Consider the following 7500-nt stretch of genomic DNA (forward strand, 5'->3'; position numbering starts at 1 on the left):
CGAGTCTTTGTTCTTTGATCGCTTGTTTTATTTGATTCTCTTCCACTTTCTTCTATCGGCGAGTTTCAAGTCATCAAGACAATGTATTTCTCATCGGTAAATGTAATTCCCAAATTACATTCCGACCAATGGAACCCATCAAGGAACTTCCTTTTACGTGATTTAGCTTTTCACTTTTATTTCAATACGAGAAAGAGGAAGAGAGATAGAAAAGAGAAATAAATAATAAAAAGAAAGAAATAGTAACATATATATATATATATATATATACATATATATATATAAGTATATATACATATATATATATACATATATATATACATATATTTATATATATATATACATATATTGTATATGTATATACAGTATATATATATTGTATATGTATATATACACTATATATATATATATATATATATATATATATATATATATATATATATATATACTTTACATACGAAGAAGAAAATAATGGATGCCTCCCATTCCTTGATGTTCGCGTCACCGCTCGAAATACAGGCTTCGTTACCACAGTATATAAACCGACAAACATTGGACTCTGCTTAAACGGAAATAGCGAATGCCCGAAGCGCTACCTGCAGTCCACCATCGGCGCTTACGTTAGAAGGGCCCTCTCACATTGCTCCACCTGGACACAGACCCACCAACAATTAAAGAGAATCACACAATTCCTCATCAACAATGGATACGCAAATTCAGATATGTCACAAGCAATACAAATACATTTAAACAATATGGTACATCGACGTAGACAAAAACACCACAAGCGAAAGCAAGCCTATAAGAATCTACTACAAAAGCCGCATGTCCGCAGAATACAAAGCAGACGAGAAGATCATAGAAGACATTATTCACAAAAATGTACTACTCACCGACCCAGAAAAGCACATCCAGGTCATCATATATTACAAGACAAAGAAGACATCCCATACGTAATCGCCCCAGCACTACGAAAGCAGATTTACAAAAAGACCATGTTGTATACAGATAAAGCTACAATAGTGAGGAGTGTGGGCCTCACTCTTATATTGGCATGATGACCACAAAGCTAACAAGACGTCTGACATACCATTTGAGCAACGGATCCATAAAGTCCCACCACACTTCCACACTTAACAGACTATTAGCAAAAAATGATCTGGATCATAACACCACAATCATTGACAGAGGAAGAGATCCTCGAAGGTTGCTACTCCTTGAAGCATTCTATATCCAAACAAAGCAGCTATCAATTAACATCCAGGTGGAAGACCTACAGATCTTGCCATATATGAAAAGAGTGACTGCTAAGAGGCCAACAAACCCCATTGCTTCGGTCACTGGGAGAGCCCTCCGCGAATGAAAAAAACGCACGCTCATTGGCTACCATTAACCAATGAGCATCCAAATTGTCCACGATATAGTGTCCATGATCCACACATCCAATATTTAATCAGTACAGAAAACTTGACACAACAATTCACCCTTTAAGATAGAACAAGAGAGTTCCCAATCGTCAAGATAAGATATCTCCTAAGCAAACTTACAGAAAATCATTAGTCAGATGTTCGTCGTAGAGAGACTATACGCAAGAAGATAATAACAATTGAATCTTCAATAGCTTTTAACCTCATCTGCCTACAAGAAAATATACATATATATGTGTGTGTATATCTATATCTATATTTAAATCTATATCTAAATGTATTTACGTATATATACATATATATATATATGTATATATATAAATGTATATATATATATATATATATATATATATATTGCATTAATTCACAAGGCACACGTGAAAATAATATGCAGAAAAAACCATTGAGAAATAAGAAGCTTAGTCCGAACGTTTTTGTCTATTTAAGACATTATCAAGGAATACCTTGATAATGTCTTAAATAGACGAAAACGTTCGGACTAAGCTTCTTATTTCCCAGTGTTTTTTCTGCAAAAATATAAATATATATACACACAAAAATATTATATATATATATATATATATATATATATATGTATATACATATATATGTATATATATATATGTATATGTATATATATATATACATATATATAAATGTATATGTTATGTGTGTGCGCACACGCACACACAGACACACACACGTACGTACACACATACACACATGCACGCACACACACACATATGTACACACACGTACGTACGTACACACACACACACACACGCGCAGACACACACACACACACACATATATATATATATATATATATATATATATATATATGTGTGTGTATATATATAATATATATACATATATATATATATATATATTTATATATATATATTTATATATGTATATGTATATGTATATATATATATATATATATATATATATATACATATATATATATATATATCAAGGACTACTATTACACAGGATGTGCGCACCCAGATCCCTGGGTCCGCTAGCGGAGGCCATTGCTTTCTTTGTAACCTAACATTCTATATTGGACAAATATATCAAAACTAGAAACCAAACATTGTATATAGGACAAATATATCAACTATTGACTTATTAAATGCAGTATAAGTTAAGGGGAGATACCTGTCTTGGATCATGGAATATCATGAAATTATGCATTTTTAGCTGACGACACTAGGAGGTAGCCTGGACATGTAGCGGTGCCACGCGTACGATTATTTACGCATATTGTCCCATTAAACCGTTTAAATGGCCCGGCCAACATACGCATGGGTGCGCGGTTTTGTCATATGGTGAATTATATTATTCATTATATATATATATTTCCGATTATTACGAGTTTTTAGACAAATTTCGTTTGTTATACAGTACGATCAGTTAGGCACTGTGTGTTTCCCGGCAGCAACCCCTTCCCCCACCCGTCCACCTCTGTGGTTTGAAATTGTACTGGTAAGGTGTGAAATTGTGATTGCGTAGGCGTTTGTATTACCCACATTTTTTCACGACTAAAGGTGTGACATCATCCAGAATGCCACGAATAAGTGAGACAAAGAAACGCAGAAGCCAGCAGATGTCTGCCAAGATGAAAATGCTACACACAAAGTGCAAAAAAAGATAGTGGAATTGAGTTGTCAACAGGTGAGAGTCATAGGACGCCATCACATTCCCAATATTTGTTAGCCGTGTCACTACGTAAGCAATTGGTAGAAGGCAAATTGGAAGAAGATAACATTTCTGTACGTAAGTGTTCGATAATAGAGAATGAAACAATGAAAAAATTAGTGTATCTTATCAAGTGTCAGGTGGAGCATGTGCTATTGGATATTCTCCTAGTGCATTCTAGATTACTGTAGAGTATGCATGTGAGTATCTGGTCATTACTGAAATGTTTGCTGGGGTGTTTATTGGCAGTGCCGTATATACAGTACTAAATCTACCAATTTTCAGTGAAGTTACATGTGAAAAAATTGCTCTATTTTTCTTATATCCTGTCTAATTTACAAAAAACATGTATTTAATCTACCCATTCTAAGAAAGAACTTTTATTTAATGGTTTTATCTGTAGGAAGCATAGTTTTTTGTGGAGCAGTAAGCAAATCTTTATCAAGCGATATCTAAAAAAAAAAAAATTATGTTAGTTTTTGTCATAAATACTTTAATAATTTCTATACTTTTTGTTTTATCTTAAAAAAATTAAATGCACAATGATTCTCATAAAATGAAAAAAGTTATTTACTTGGTAAAAACATTTCATCTCTCAATGAATTTATAAATAATTTTTGAATGAAAGTTCTGCTTTTGTTTTGGTTAATTTATTGTTTATATATATATATATATATATATATATATATATAATTTAATTTTTTTTCAATATATATTTTTTATTCACACAAAGTTTGTAGGAGATATGCATAGCTTTCAGATAATATCTTTGCTTTGTAGATCAAGCAACATGGGAACTAGTTATTCATATTTAAAGAGTAACTGATATTTAGATAAATAAATAGATAGAAAAAATATAAATATTTAATGGATCGCTTTAATTTTTTGGCTATTCTGATCTCCAACTATCCTTGACATCGTGTAAAAATGTTAAGATGATTGGGTTAGTTTTAATGTGTTTAGATCTGGCAGAGGTATCTCCCCTTAATATAAACTTTTATAGTGATATAAGAAACTATTCTTAAGGCACTGTTATGCTTTGAAATGCCAATTTTAGCCGGACTTAACAGGTATTATTGTATGAGGTTAGTGGACACTAGGGTTGGCGATTTTTTTTTTCTTTTTAAAAACATAAAAATATATCTTTTTTTTTATTTAAATCAGATTTATTTGATTTAAATAGATTTTTTTTATAGATTTTAAATATTGTGGAATTGCTATCTGATATGCGATCTGATTGCTAAAGGACATTTTTAGCATATCAATATAAGGAGCAGTGTTATATAGACTTGCCACAAGTATACAAGGAACGGTATAAGCCGTATGTGAAACGGTATGCTCAGGTTCACTCGATTTCTCCAAGAGTTTTCTCATCTTGGTGACATTTGCTGCATTGTCTGTCACAACACTTCCAATGTGCCAACAAAGATCTTGTTTAGCCTTCTTGATTGAAGAATTTTGTACAAGTTGTAGAAGATATTCAGCAGTGTGAGGTTTCCCTGATGTGTCTATTGTGTCAACTAAATAAATCTGACCAGTGGATGTTGTTAGAGTGACACATATTATGGGCTCATTATGGATGTTAGACCACCTATCAATTAAAAAACATACAGTTTCATTATTCAGGTCATCTGCACACTTTTTATGTTCCTTTTCATACACAAGATCCAAGTACTTATCAGCAATATCTTTTCTAGATGGAGGAATATAACCTGGCCTCAGGTTCTGAACCATCTTGAGAAAATGAGGAAGCTGAACAAGACAATAATACCTGTTAAGTCCGGCTAAAATTGGCATTTCAAAGCATAACAGTGCTTTAAAAATAGTTTCTTATTTATCTATAAAAGTTTATATTAACTTATACTGGATTGAATAAGTCAATAGTTGATATATTTGTCCTATATACAATGTTAGGTTTCTAGTTTTGATATATTTGTCCTATATAAAATGTTAGGTTACAAAGAAAGCAATGACCTCCGCTAGCGGACCCAGGGATCTGGGTGCGCACGTCCTGCATAATAGTAGTCCTTGATACACACACACACACACACACACACACACACACACACACACACACACACACACACACACACACACACACACACACACACACACACACACACACACATATATATATGTATATATATATATGTATATATATATATATATGTATGTATATACTGTATATGTATATACTGTATATGTATATACTGTATATGCCTGTATATGTATATACTGTATATATATATATATATATATATATATATATATATATACGAGAAGGAGAAACAGAGATAAAAAGAAAAATAAATAATGAAAAAGAAAAATAGTAACATACTGAGTTTATGTGTATATGTATATATATATATATATATATATATATGTATATGTGTGTGTGTGTGTGTGTGTGTGTGTGTCTGTGTGTCTGTGTGTCTGTGTATTTATATATATATATATATATGTATACATACATCTATATATATATATACATATATATATATAAATAAATATATATATATATATATATATATATATATATATATATATTTACATACACCAGGTTGAATGGGTAGGGGATGGGGGGTGAGGGAGTATGTTTAAGAAATAAATTGACGCACCCCGAAGGAATTTCTCCGTCTTCTTTACTGCATGAGGGGACGGAGAGGGGGGGTCGACGATTTAATGATGTGGCCTTCCAGTGGATGTGCTGTTTTTTGTGACACTACTTCTGACTGAGCGCAATGGGCGAGATGCAAGGATGACCCGTCATCCAGGAGGTACCAAGATAAGAAGGGTAGTGGGTGGAGGGGAGTAAAGTATTTTAGGGTTGGAATGGGTGGGAGTTGTTTCTATGCCTTTGTCTTTTGGCTACTTTCCGTGTAAGGGGGAAAGAGCCTTTCATTTGTGTCCGTTTAGTCCTCTTCCTCCTCCTCTTTGTCTCCATATTTTATCTCTTCTATTTTATCTAATTTTCCACCTACTCTTCCCATTCTCATCAAAATACTCTTTCTCTTTTTTGTCTTCCTCCTCCTCCTCCTCCTCTCCGTCCTTCTCATCGCCCTTCTTTTCTATCTTCTCTTCTTCCTTCTCTCTCTCTCGTCCTCCTATTCTTCTCCTTCTCGTCAAAAGCCTCTTCCATCTTTTTGTCTTCCTCGTCCACCTCCCCGTTCTCCTCCTTCACTTTCTCCTCTAACTCTTCTTCTTCTTTCTGTCCTTGATCTTCTACTCTTCTTCCTCTTCTCATCAAATTCCTCTTCCTCTCTTTTCTCCTACTCATCCTCCCCGTCCTCCTCCCCTTTCTCTAAATCCTCTTCCACCTTCTCTTCCTTTCTCTTTTATTCCATTCCCTCGTCACTTTATCCTCTTCCCTTTTTTTCCTTGTCCTTATCCTTCCTTTGTGTCCCTTCTCCTTTACATTAGTCTATTCTATTTAACCTTCCTTACCTCCTTCTTTTTTTTTATTCCTCTGTCTACCTTTGTCTCCTCATTCTTTTACTTCTGTCCTCTCCTCAGATTTCTTCTACTCCCTTCTTTCCTCCTTTATCTTTTTCTGTCTCCCTTTTCTCATCATCTTTTTCTTCTTTACTATTTCCTTTCCAGTTTCTCCTCCCGTCTCTCCTCCATTATCTCTTATCGTCCTTTTCCTTACTTTCTATCTCTCCTTCAATTTCTCCTCCTCACTTTCCTCATTTATCTTCTCTTTTGTCTCCTTCCTCTCATGTCCACTATCGATGACCAGAAGGTACATCTTCCTCCTCTTCTCCAACTCCTCCTCCTCCTCCTCTTCCTCTTTCTCCTCCTCTTCTTCCTCTTTCTCCTCCTCCTCCTCCTCCTTCCACTCCTCTTATTTCTCCTCCTCCTCTTCCTCCTCCTACTCCTCCTCCTCTTCTTCCTCTTCCTCCTCCACCTCCTCCACCACCTCGTCCTATTCTTCCTCCTCCTCTTGCTCTAACAATCATTGCCTCTCGCTCTGACAACCAACATGACCTTCATGTTTTCTCTGACATCAGAATCGAATTTTGAAGGAAAAAAATGCGTTTCAAACCACTAAATCCGTTAAAATTGTTGGGGTTTTACACATTTTATGCTTCAACTGATTCAGCAACTTTGGCGTCATCTGGTTTAGTAGCTTTTGCTTTAGCTGGTTCAGTAGGTTCAGATTCAGTAGTTTCAGCTTCAGTTGGTTCAGTAACTTGGTTTTCAGCTGGTTTTGTAATATCAGTTTTAGCCGAATTCGTACCTTTAGCATCAGCTGATTTATCAACTTTATCTGATCTGTTAGTTTCATCTCAGTTTCGGCTCAGCTTTAGCTAAGTTTCAGCTGGATCAGTAACTTCAGTTTTACCTTATGCTGCAGTTTCAGCTTCAG

The 7500-nt window shown here is 34.4% G+C and overlaps 1 protein-coding gene across 1 annotated transcript in view; it reads left to right on the top strand.

Annotated features, from left to right (window-relative positions):
* The window catches only part of LOC143035189 (roundabout homolog 2-like), a 531282-nt gene that overhangs the window by 299674 nt on the left and 224108 nt on the right, over positions 1 to 7500 (top strand). The window lies entirely within an intron of this gene.

This window comes from Oratosquilla oratoria, chromosome 2 (assembly GCF_046742065.1).
Source record: "Oratosquilla oratoria isolate Oo_2021 chromosome 2, ASM4674206v1, whole genome shotgun sequence".
NCBI classification, from domain to species: Eukaryota; Metazoa; Arthropoda; class Malacostraca; order Stomatopoda; family Squillidae; genus Oratosquilla; species Oratosquilla oratoria.